The sequence below is a fragment of the Glossina fuscipes genome, unplaced genomic scaffold (assembly GCF_014805625.2).
Source record: "Glossina fuscipes isolate IAEA_lab_2018 unplaced genomic scaffold, Yale_Gfus_2 150, whole genome shotgun sequence".
Lineage (NCBI taxonomy): Eukaryota > Metazoa > Arthropoda > Insecta > Diptera > Glossinidae > Glossina > Glossina fuscipes.
Genome location: NW_023998493.1, coordinates 1,317,860 through 1,330,588, shown reverse-complemented (window position 1 = coordinate 1,330,588; position 12,729 = coordinate 1,317,860). Strand labels below are relative to the sequence as shown.

Genomic DNA, 12,729 nt, shown 5'->3' with positions numbered 1-12,729 from the left:
CAATGCAACAATTTCCTTAAGAACCTTAAGACCTTTAAAGACTTTTTTTTTCTCAGTTTCGATTACTTTGGCATCTAAGCCTTAACACATTGCAAGACTTAATAATATAACAACTTCCTCAAGAATACCTTTCTTGTTTGTTTTTTGTTTTTTTTAAATTGTTTTGTGTAACTAAACCTTAACTGAAATTAAGCGACTTTGCCCATAACATGCCGTTTATGTTGTCATACGTTATGTTGTTTATTTGTTAATGTCAATTAATTGTAATGATTCGTTGTTTGTCTCTATTTATTGCCGTTATTATTGTTTTTGTTTTTTCCTGTTATTCTTAAATTAAATTTAAAAAAATAATTGAGTTTAAAGGCAAAGGCAGACAGACCCGTACACACATTAAGACATTTCGTTAAATTGATATTTAAAAGTTACCAAAAATCAACAAACATATCTATAATAAAACGTTGCTAACGATTATTTTGCGGTGAGTTTAAAAAAAAATAAATAGAAACAAAAACAACGACAAAAAAAGCTAGCATAGACGAGTAAGAAAGTTGCATACGTGAATCTTGGAGGCTCTTGTTTTTTTTGTAAATATAACACGGTAAACGATAACGCTAACGCCCCGTGATGCCATAATAAGTTTCGGTCCAAATTTTTGATAGAGATTAGCTCCAGAGTTAAAATTATTCGTTGCAATACTCTCACACGCTGGTCTTGTAAAGGATTTTTCTTCAGTTATTTCTTTCATTTTAGTCAGCTTCGTAGTCAGATCAGAACCATTTTTATAAATAATCTAGGATGGCTAACCAAAAATATATGCGTTTACTTTGTGTCGTAGTGTCGCGTAAGGTACTCGATGTTAATTTTTAACTTCTCTAGTACACCGACTGAGGTTTTCATTGGAAAGCCTTTTCAAACGAAACCAAGTTAGTAGTAGTAGTAGGTTAGACGATGGATAGATAGAGTTAAGTCTAAGAGCAACGCTAAAAAGTTAGGACTGTAGTTTTTAATATTAATTATGCATTTTATAGCCGTGGTGTGTGATCGAGTGATCAATTTCTAATAAATTAACTTAAACATGGTTTATTATTAAATGAATGCGTTCTTCTCCGTCAAAAATCGAACTTTTTTATTCAAATATCCTTCAGTTATGCCAAATTAATACATCTTCTTCTCCAGCCATGAACTTGTACATTTAGTGACTTTTTCTTTTTTTATTAGATCCGTATTCATACCAGAGATAAAGAGCCTGCAGAGCAGCTTGAATAAAAGGGGCCTTGAGAGAAAGGCTCCGGTGATTTTTTAATATCGAAAATATATATTTTTTTAATGAATAACCTTCTCAACTATTATTATCTATGACCTTTTCGTCCGCAAATTGTCGAAGAAACGCGGTGAAAAGTCATTTCTTCAAATTTATAAGAGATGGTTTGGTTCGGTTGGTAAGGCGTCATCAAAATCCTTCTAAAATGTTCAAAAGTAATACTTTATTCGCTTTTTGCCTTTCACTTCTCCATTCCTAATTTTAAACTAAAGCCATCCAAATATGTAATCGATTCTGAAGTTGTCCACAAGTTATTTGATTATCCGTCAAGTTTGCGTAACTGAACTTACATTGCTGGTAAATACGGTCAATTTTGAATTGCTCTTCTGTGATTAACGATTCTAGGATTAAACGGTTTGACACTTAAAAGAGGCGGTAAAAAAAATATTATGCCATATATCACAAAAGGTTAACAAAGTTATGTTAAGGAAAGACCCTACTTAAATATTCCGAGGACTTTGGTTTATAGTAGGCGATCAGGTTTAGTTTTGCACTGAATGCATTAATAAATCTCAAAAATATTTGCATTAAATTTTAGAAATATTTGTGTATTAATAAATTTTACAAGTTATAGGTTGTTGTCAGCTGTATTTAAAAACTTGCGTTTTCTGGTTTTTTTTACACCCTACACCATCGAAGGTGCAAACTGACTGCCACGCGAATTTTCAAGACAATCTCCGTCAGCCCATGCGCACTGTTACACTGCGCTACATCACAATGCCATTCTATAAAAATAGTTGTTTATCACTGTAAGAGATTATTATTTTTGAAAAGATCTCCCTAGGTTTCATTATAGATTTTGCATTTGCAAGAATTTTTTAAAATATATTTTCAGTAATTACTTAAAACAATATAAGTTTTTAGCCTCTGATTGACGGTTAAAGGGGAAGTACAGTGATAGACGCCAGTAAATGACGTGGCACTCAACTTGTTAAGCATGTGCCGGAGTATACAACACTCATATCGACTTGAGACCGACCCACTTTTTGTTATACCGATCGATTAAGAATCACTTTTTATATATCGATCTAAGGCTGTCTGTGCGTCTATTTCCATGTGCGCAATTTTTGAGATATGAATGATGAATGAAATTTGGTACACTGACGTGGTTTGGCCCAAAAATCAACAAATTTTTCAATCGCTTCTCATATGACGCCTTATTTTGAAAGACATTTATATACATATCTGGAGGATGGTGTGGGGTATTTAATGATAGACCTTCAGGTACTGTAGTATTTTTAATTGTTTTTTTTATTTTTTATTTAGTTATTTGGGATTTGATGACGTTTGGTATACCGAAGTGTTTTGGCTCAAGGATGAAAGCTATTGAAAACGGTTTTGATTTGACCACTTCCCATGACTCCCAACGCCTTATTTTGCATCGTTGTTATACCAATAATTGTATTTAGCGAAGTGACGTACGGTGTGTAGTGATGAATCTTTTTTTTTTTTAATTTTCTAATAATAATTGTAACGATGTAGCTTTCATATTTAGTCAGTGGAAGATTTGAAATAACAACATTGTTCGCAACTCTCAGGCGTTCTGTTTTCAAATGTAGAAAGTAGACGATATAAAATACAGATGAGAGCTATGAAAGCAAGATAGGAATTCATATTCATGTTTCATATTTTGTCAAGTTAGAAAAGTACTGGCAAACCTGGTATACCCCCTTTATATATTTTTTATTGCTTGGTATAATAAAATTAAGTGATTTTCAGATATCTATAAAAACAAAGATTCAATTTTGGTTTTTGTTGAAACTTGCAAAATTGAACACTTAAACTTCGCTTTAATTGCTTTAAATGCTTTTAGCAATGTTGCAGCGTAACTATGTTTGATTTTGCTTTCAAAAATTTAATTTAAATTAGGACCATTTCAGTTATATAACAAATTTAGTTACGATTAGCTAATCAGATTTCTCTTAAAATCCATTTCCCAATAGTTATTAAAAGCTGACTGTAAGGCGGAATTGTAAAAAGATGAGTTTTCTTAAATATTTGGTTACTGCAATGGAAACAGCATTTGTAGAAATTTCTGTGAAATTATGATGACAAATACTCTTAACTGGAAGCAAAATTAACTGTTTTCCAATAACATACATTTCGCCGATTGTCAATAACATTGTTGTAATTGCATTTTTTCATATTATGACCGACTTTTTTGTCTGTTGTGAGTGAGACAAATTTATTTTGCAAAAGCACGGAGAAGAGCATATTAAAAGAAGATTCATTTGAAGAAATGAGTTAATTGTGGGTGAATTGTTGATAACGTGCATGCATCCACACAAAATAATTTCTTACTTTTTTCTTTATCTTCATTTTACCAACCGTGTTATTTAATTTCTTTTAGTTCCCCTGTCAGTTAGCTAGCCAAAACCAATGATCTGTATATGATTAGAATATAAATTCAAGAATTACTTTCTCTAAAAAATTATTTGTAATCATTTTATCCCTTTAGTTTTTTTTTTTTTAAACTCTTGTAATGCGATGATCGTCAGAAAGAGGACAGGAAAGAGAAAGAAGTAGGGAGGTAGCGGCCGCAGCCTAGTAGGTTTGTGCTGACTTGGTAAATGTTATGCCCTTTCCGACTGAGCACTCACTGTAGCTATGGCTAAGGAAACTTCTACCGCATTTGACTTGATAGTCGGGGTTCTTGGCTATTCGCCTGCTTATACGGACGCGCAGGTAAACTTTGTGCATTTTTCCTAGCTCTGATCACAATCTGAAAATCCTAGGGAATATAGTATCGACTATCGCCGTGATTTTGACTTTTGTTTTCATTCTTCCTTTTACCTAAAATGTAGTTTCTGCGATGGATATAATGCATGTCATGTAGTACAATCGTGGTAGAAGGTAATGTTCGCATTTTATGTTATTTTATGTTACTAAGCCAGGAAACTTCCTATTAAACGTAAAGGAGGAACGTCAAGCAAAGTACTTAATATTACGTAGCACTGAGACCGACGTTAAACAAGAAAAGCTACCATTTGATTCTGAGGGTAATGTTAAGGAATAGCAAGTTGGATTAGGTTCCAAGGATAGTGCTAAGCAAAAGACAAGTTGCCATTCACTTTTATTATGTGCTGTTAGATTCTAACAGCAAAACAGCTCGGTCTTCTATTGATCGAGAAAATTTAATATATCCTAAAAATTAGATTAAAATTAATATAAGATTTAAGCAGGATGTACACCACATTAGCCATAATTAACAGCTAGCAATGTTGATATGAATTTTTTTGTCTTTTTATACCCTACACCATTTATGATTAAAGTGTATTAAGTCCCTGCGGACGTACGTAATATGAAGAATGGCTTAACCCACCTTTTATTACAACGATCGACACCGAAAATCATTCTAAATGGATCTTAGCCTGTCTGTCAATCACTCTGTCCACATAAATTTTGGTTCAAGCTACGCGTCGCAATGTTTTACATATTTTGGTTAAATTTCGTACATTGATGTGCTTTCACGCGAGCACAAGCGTTATTCGAAATTGCTTGGATCGGTCCAAATTTTCAACCACCCCCAGTGTAATGCCCTATTTCGAAATGTCGTTATATGGAACAAAATTGCAATTTTAAAAATTTGTCGACAAAACTCGCTTTGTGATAACAATTTGGTATTCCAAATTGGTATGAAAAATTTGATTTGGCTGGGGCAACTTTTTACACCGCCTCTCATATAATAGTTCCTACGAAAACTGAGTTTTTTATATAGCAAATAGGTAATATTTCGTGAAGAAAATTTCTTTATAATAGTAAATCGACATAGAAATCAACTTTACCGAATTTGGACAAAGTAGGTTTATTTTTTGGACACTGTCGCGTATAAGGAATTCTCCAATATGCAGACTTATTACCAAAACTACGTACGTAACTTTATTAGGGGAAGTGACGTAGAGTATCTAAGACTCGATCTTGCCCGACTACAATGTTCTTACTTGTTTCTCGAATGGGGCCTTATATGATCGCTTTACCTTATAAATATTTCGTTTTACCTTTTATCTAGAATTCATGCATAATTTGTTTAAAAAAAATTTTTTTTCTCTTATTAGTTCGTTTTTCTTATGGTCTTTGCTACCATTGTTTTTTACACTCACTTTCAGTTTCATTCATTCGGTTAGTTAAGCCAAAATATTAAATGGTTTTTGTGTTAAGCAGTTCAACAAACTAACGAAAAAAAAAATTCAAAGTAAACATAAACCAAAAAAAAAAAGGAGAAATAGAGGAAATTAAAGCTGAAACTGAAAGTGTCAGACACACTTGGGAATACTATGTATGATAATTACAGTAATTTCATGAATTTAAAACAAATGGTTTGTTTTTCGAAAATGAAGTTGATTAACCCTTCTTTTTTTTGCTTTTTTGTGGTTTGCGAAAACCCAGAAAGCGTATGTTATTGGTAACCGGTTTTAAGTTAAGGAACACTTCTCGTAAATATTTTTTATAAATATATACAGTAATACATTTTTAGTAGATGAAATAATGTTTGAGTAATTATTAAAAAGAAGAATAAAAATAAAAGTCAAGACGTTCGCTAAGTATTTTGTGCAAAGAGAAAATCATTTTTATTTAAAAATTTCATATCGCTTATTATGAACTGCGTCAGTTTCATATTATAACGTAGCCGACAGAAAATTAAGGTGCGCGAGTTATAAAATTTATAACACATCTATGTGTATAAGTGTTGATACCATATGCAAGTTTTTCGAATCAGGTTTATATCTGTTGTTCTGTTTAAGAGTATTGTGTGTTAAAACAGAAATAGATAACGTGATTTTAAGCGTCTGGTCTTTAGGTATTCTTTACGGGATCAAGTCGCCCCCACTTAACTATCTGTTTTTTTATATTCGATTTTTTCTCCTTCTCACTTCACTAACTGTGTTGGAGTGATGCGAGCCAACCTCCTGTATTTTAGAGTTTCAAATTTTTGGCTATGATGATAGTTTTGACTATGACAATAATCAACAGTATAATAATGAAACCATTCCTTTGATACTTGTGGGTGTAGGAGAGCGCTTATAGCTGCGGCAGCGGAGATATATCTTTAATTCTACGCGCGTAAGAGTTTATAGTTATGATTCTGGTAAAACGTCTGTAGAACGAAAGGAAGTCATTTGCAACTGCAGCGAAGAATTTCAGCTAAGGCTGGCGAAGCTAGCCCGGAATTCACCGGTTACCTGCGTGCGTACAATAAGTGAAGATTTACGATTAATATAAAAGAATCTGCAATAAAACAATAGAAATACGTCTTTGGCTAAAGGGATTAGGAAACGATTGCAAGAAGAGTGGATTTGTGTACAGAATTAAGGGGATTGAAGTTCGCCCATGGCCTCAATAAATTCCGCCTTTTACAGGATGCTTATGTCATATCTGCTAATATACGGTTATTTGCATCATATCTTTATTGATATTCTCAGATTATTTTCCGCACTAACTTTCTTCCAAGAAACAGTTTTTTAATACAAACTCTGCTTTTATAATTAAAGAATATGGACTTCTTTGTTATGAGATCCGAAAATGACAAATTTCAACCCTCAGAGTATTCAGTTCTCACGGAAATCAGCGCTTAGTATCCGTTGCAACTAAATCTCAAAGCCTTATTCAAGTTCGACACGAATTGATCAATTTTTCCATATTTATCTTCTTCTTCGTCTGAATTATTACTACGGTCGCAATAATTCAATCATTATCGACCACAAGCAACACTTTGACACATCTTTAAAGTACAAATCATACAGCCACGAGAAACAGGAAACAGGAGATCTCTTTAGAATAAAATTGCTAGGATTTTGCAAAAATAATAGTCCCGATAGTAAATTTGTAAAATTCCAAGAAAGTTTGTTTCTCTTGTGAAATATATTTGGAAATATAACCGAAAGTGTATTTACAATGCATTATCTCTGTCTTTTTTTGAACAAGTCTTCAGTCACAGGTGTTTGCTAACCCGTACACAGTGGGTCTCATTAATATCGGGCTTCTTTGTTCAACATAAAATAAACGCTGGCAATTTCTAGACTTAACTTCCTATTAGGTTCTTGCAGCGAGTAAGGCAATAGTCATGTTATAGTGTGAGTATGCATTGGAGCCAATGGATTCGGAAAATAATCGATGTTTATAGACGGCATTTTAAACAAGGAGGGTCGTTTATGAATACTGAAGGAAAATTTCAAAGAAAATGGGGACAAACTTGGTATTTTGGAAACATTCAAATTCTGTCAAGATAATAACTTCAATAGTAAGTTCCGCTTAATTCAAGAATGGCATGTATATAACTGCATCAAAGTGCTTCACCCTCTTCCCCAATGAGGTGAATTAGACAGGCGAAAACACTCAATCTCTTTCGTCCAAGATCGGGATAATAGACGACAAGAAGAATGCCGTGAGATGCTTGTTTTCTATACAAAAAAAGTTATACAAAATATGTCAAAACGTTTAAATGACGTTATTAACCAAAAAGGATATGTCACTTAATATTAATTTGTAATAGTATGCTGATTTTTTCTTCGTACTCTCGTTTAACATGTTTTTACTTTTTGTCGAGCGAAAAAAACCCAATAGTAACGAGACTCACTGTAAGTAGGGGTAATACGGATAATTGTTTATTCAACCGATGAATTTATGCTTCTCAATTTTTGATCTGTAACCACAGTTTTGGATAACCGTTGGCTGAGCTACAAAAAGTAAGAAAGTTACATACGGTTTTTCACGATATCCCTCTGGTAATATTTAAAAATTTCCCAAACGGTTTATTAATTTATCAAGTTTAGGAAATATTCAAAATTAAAGTTTGGAGAGCTTTCCCAGTCACGTCCATGTAGTGTGAACTAAATCGATTGGCTTTAGAAATAAATTCTCAAGTCTTAGTGGCTAAATGACGCAGTGAACCTTCCGGTACTGTGACTACTGTACATTGTACAGTGCAAGCTAGAGCTGTATGTTGGCGAAACAAGCCATGACTTTTACGACGATCTGATATTTTTCGATTTTTCTTTCAACTGCACACACATTTTTAACGCTTCTTCATTATATGCTTTTTTTTTTATGCACTATTATTATAGTTGAAAACTTACCTAAACAAAAATTCCATAATAACGCGAAATGTGAGTAAAAACAATTCAAATTAAAGAGGCCTGCACGCCCAGCGGCATAGTATTGCACTAGTACATAGTTACACCGTAGAGTTATCTGCCTTCTTTCAACAAAGAACACTACAATCAGCTTTTATAGCCGCAGGTAAAAAAAAACGATAAGAAAAAACAACAAAAATATTGTGAAATCTTCCAAATATAATAACACAACAAGTGCTTTTATTTGCTGCAAAGACCTTTGCTCTATTTTAAAAAGAAAATGCTAAAAAAAAAAAAAATAATAAAATTATGATAATATGATTTAGTTGTTATCATGCCATACACCGCTTGTCGTAAGGGTATATTAAGATTGCAGAAACGTGAGTACGTTTGAGCAAGACCTATCCTTTATGTTTATTTATTTACGTTAATATATTCCATATACGGTATCGGGATTTGAATATGAGTAAGAGTACTTGCTTTTTATTTTAAATGGTTGAGAACTTTAATATGTGAAACAGTTGAAAACATTATAGTCGGGCCTGGCTAACTACTGTCTAACATAATTCTTAGTTTTGTGATAGAACACAAAGCTTATAACCTGTCCTTATACCAACTCACTATTATGGTACTGCATATTAAAAATTACACCTCTTTGCAAATATTTTCCGTAAGAATGATTGTGCCCAAGAGGTTAAAAAATTGCGTCACGTATTCAAAACTTAGCTACTTTTTATACCAAATTACTATTACGGATCAAATTTCATTATAAAATATTGAAATTTCGACTTTTCTGCTCTAGAAAAAGAAAGTTTTCGCGCAAATCCTTATACAGGGCAGGATCCAAAAGATAAACCGAGATGGTCCAAAATTTGGTACAGTTGACTTTATAAGTTAAATTACAATTATGATCTGATGTTCATCATGAAGCACTGAAAATTAGACCTTTTTGTATGTGTTTCAGTTTTCATTATATGAGAGTAAATTCAAAAAATTGCCATAGCCGCTCGAAAGTTTCCATGCCAATTTAGTATGCGAAAATACTATTACTTAGCCACTTCTGTCGAGAAATTTTGAAATTTGCAATTTTTTTCATATAATTCCCATTCCCATTTTGAAAACAGGGCGTTGTATTGGGGATGCTCGAAAACCATTTACAAGATCCGCGGTCCTTGTGTCGAAACAAATCGGTGTACCCAATTTCATCAAAATATCTCAAAAATTTGCGATCTGTCGCTTGAATACAAAATTCCATGGACAGACATAGAACGGACCGACGGACAGACAGTCAGACAGGTGGTGTAATAGAAGATGGATCTCTTTTAAGCGCTTCTGCGGGGTAGATTCGCCCGCACAAACTTAATATACATTGTACCCCAAAATGATCGAAAATCCAATCGTAAACAATATTTAAGCAAAAGAGTTTGCTTCTTTTACGAATATAACTGATAAAAGTAGTGAAGTAAGACGGAAAGTACTCCAAGGTATGTCTGACAGCGCAATTCTCGGGATATGTTAATGAAATCCGCCAGACTGAATTGTATAAATTCAAGCGTGAACGTTATTGTAAACTTATTCAATTTTTACGTCCACTCGCCGTGTGAGGTACTTTGATGGAATAACCGCTATATGGAATAATTTGCATTTGTTAATATTTCTCGATAAAAAATGATACAAAGTTAAATATTGACGTAATCAATCGGTCTGGAAAATGATGCTATGGTATTATCTTTTGAGCCACCTCCCATGTAAATATAGAATAATCCTGAATAAAGGAATGAAATTCAAATTTTGGGTTTTATATCGAAAATTAATCGACGCATAACGTAGTTACTGTATATATACATAAATCTACTGAGTTCGGATAGCAGTTTTTAGATATTTTATGAAGTAGATTTGTATAAGTCGAGATGGTATAGGGTGTTTAACGATCGCTTGGCCTTGCGCGTCTACAATGTTTTAATTTGTTTTCATTACAAAAATGTAAATCGAAAGCTATTTGCGATTATTGAATCTATTGTTTCCCGAGATATGTAGCAGGTCATGCGGTCACATCGAAAATAAATGACGTTCGCATAGGTAGCGTCACTTTAACAAAGAGAAGGCCGGTGAAATTAATTCGACAACGCTACATTTACTGTAAAGGCCGAACGTGGAGCATTTTCGAAAAAGTACGGACTAGCTACTACATGAGTAATTTTCTTTAAAAAATATTATTAAATTTTTACCATTTCACAGCGACGTATAAATGTGTACCGCTCCACATTTTCTAGCTTTTACATGTCAAATGTCATCGTAATAAAAGCTATGTTGAAAGTTCAGAAATGTGGTGTGAATGTGTGGTGTGAAATTTGAAAACCCTTGATATGTTATACCAATTGCAAATGGATTAGTAGCTCGCTCATAATTAATCGTTCATAATTAATCTTACATGATGATCGTATAAATTCGAAGATATTAATGAAGATATGTTGAAGCCTCGGTACTATTGGGTTTTAACTAAGTCCACATTTTAGACAGGTCATACTTATTTTTGAGCATAATAGCAAGCTTAAACATGACACATATGGTTTGCGCCCTTATATCAATTTTTGGCGCCCTGATAGTTGTAATAATAGAAGGACGTATTGACGGACACGATTACATCGAATACGGATTCTATGGAGAGCGAGGTTCCAAGCTTCACAGGCTAAATGACAAAATGTATATATTCTGAATTTTTAGGGCGGACTGAATATATAAGAACACAACGACAAAATTGTATTAATATTCAATTTGTTTTTTTATAAGAAAATTTCCAAAAACAAGTTTCGCGGCTTCGTTTGAATTAATTATATAAACAATAAATAATTCTTTTATTTTATATTAATTTAAATTAATTTTATGATGAATTTCTACGTTGAATATAGAAATTTTATGTTGTAGTTAGTTTAGTTAAATCTCAGGAGAATTTTGAAAAAATATTACTTTTCCATTTTGAGAATAATGATTTATTTTGCGAATGCTACACCTATGGAAATTATTAATCAGCTTGGATTTGGATTAATATCGCTAAAAAACTCATCGTTGCAATATTAGGTTTTTATTAAAAAAAATCAGTCAGCTTAACATTTGCAAATTGATGTGAAGAAAGTGTTAGCTGGTAGCAGTTCTTAATGTGTACTGCAGATAAAAAGTAATAGAAATAAGTGAGAAAGTTTAAGGCAAATATTAAATATCTACAGTTTCCAGGGCAAAGAAATTACGCGTAGAACTTGTTTTTATTGCTTTTGCTTGAATACATATCGTTTAAAATATTATATAAGACAATATCTTAAGTCTTGGCTTGTTATTTAGGCATAAACATTCAAATAACAGCTACTTACTCTCACATAATTACTTACAATAAAATATTCCGTCAAATAAATAAATAGCATTTCACAATTTTCTTTCTTAGGCATTGAAGCTTCTTCTAATTTTCTTCCATAGCTTCGGTTGACTGAAATTAGCTTCTATGAAGAAAGAACTTTAATTTTGGCGCGATAGCAAGCAAAGATAACGGAAAGCAAAAGTGTTCCCAGTTTTTGTTGCATAGGCGTGTGGGCGTTGTAGGCTTAGCTTAGGATATTCTCACTTTCTTTTGCAAATTTGTAGGCGTTGCATTCGAACGGAAGAATGTTCATTACAGATTCTATATAGTTGGACAGATGGATAGATGAGCAGACGAACATGCATTCCGGATGTGCATTCCGAATGCGAGACTTGTCAAGATTTGATATACCGTTACGCGTTATAAAGTTAATGAAAAAAGATTTGATTTTGTTCTACTATAATATTGAGTAGGCGTGGCCAATTTTTCTCATATCTGTAGAGGTACTACAACTTTTATAGATTTGTCTTATGTATTTTATGAGCAACGAGTAAAAACCAATTTTTTATTCCTTTTGAAAAGCATAGGTGTTCTCAGTTTACCTAGTACTGCAGCCGTGTCCTTCGACCGATTTGGTGCATTTTGAACACCATCTTGCGAGCTAGAATTTCCAATGTTTTTACAAAGTTTGAAGTCAATTGCGGCCAGAAGAATGTTTACAACATACACCACATCGACCGACAAACGGACATGTTTAAATCGATTGCGAATTTAATGCTTACCAACAATATATATACTTTGCGCCGTCTTTGAAGGTTCCTTCTGGACGTTGCAAACGTTTTGACAAAATGCATATATCCCTCATCATTCGGTGATAGGTATAACACGATAAATTTTTGATTTAAAGTTTATCAATACAGCAGATCATATGGAACTCCATGCCAATTGATTCGATTTCTGCAAAGTTACAGGCATTGTTGTAATTATAC

At 33.0% G+C, this 12,729-nt stretch overlaps 1 protein-coding gene across 1 annotated transcript in view; it reads left to right on the top strand.

The window, feature by feature from the left end:
- Window positions 1-12,729, top strand: part of LOC119641506 — a 51,529-nt gene that overhangs the window by 85 nt on the left and 38,715 nt on the right. The window lies entirely within an intron of this gene.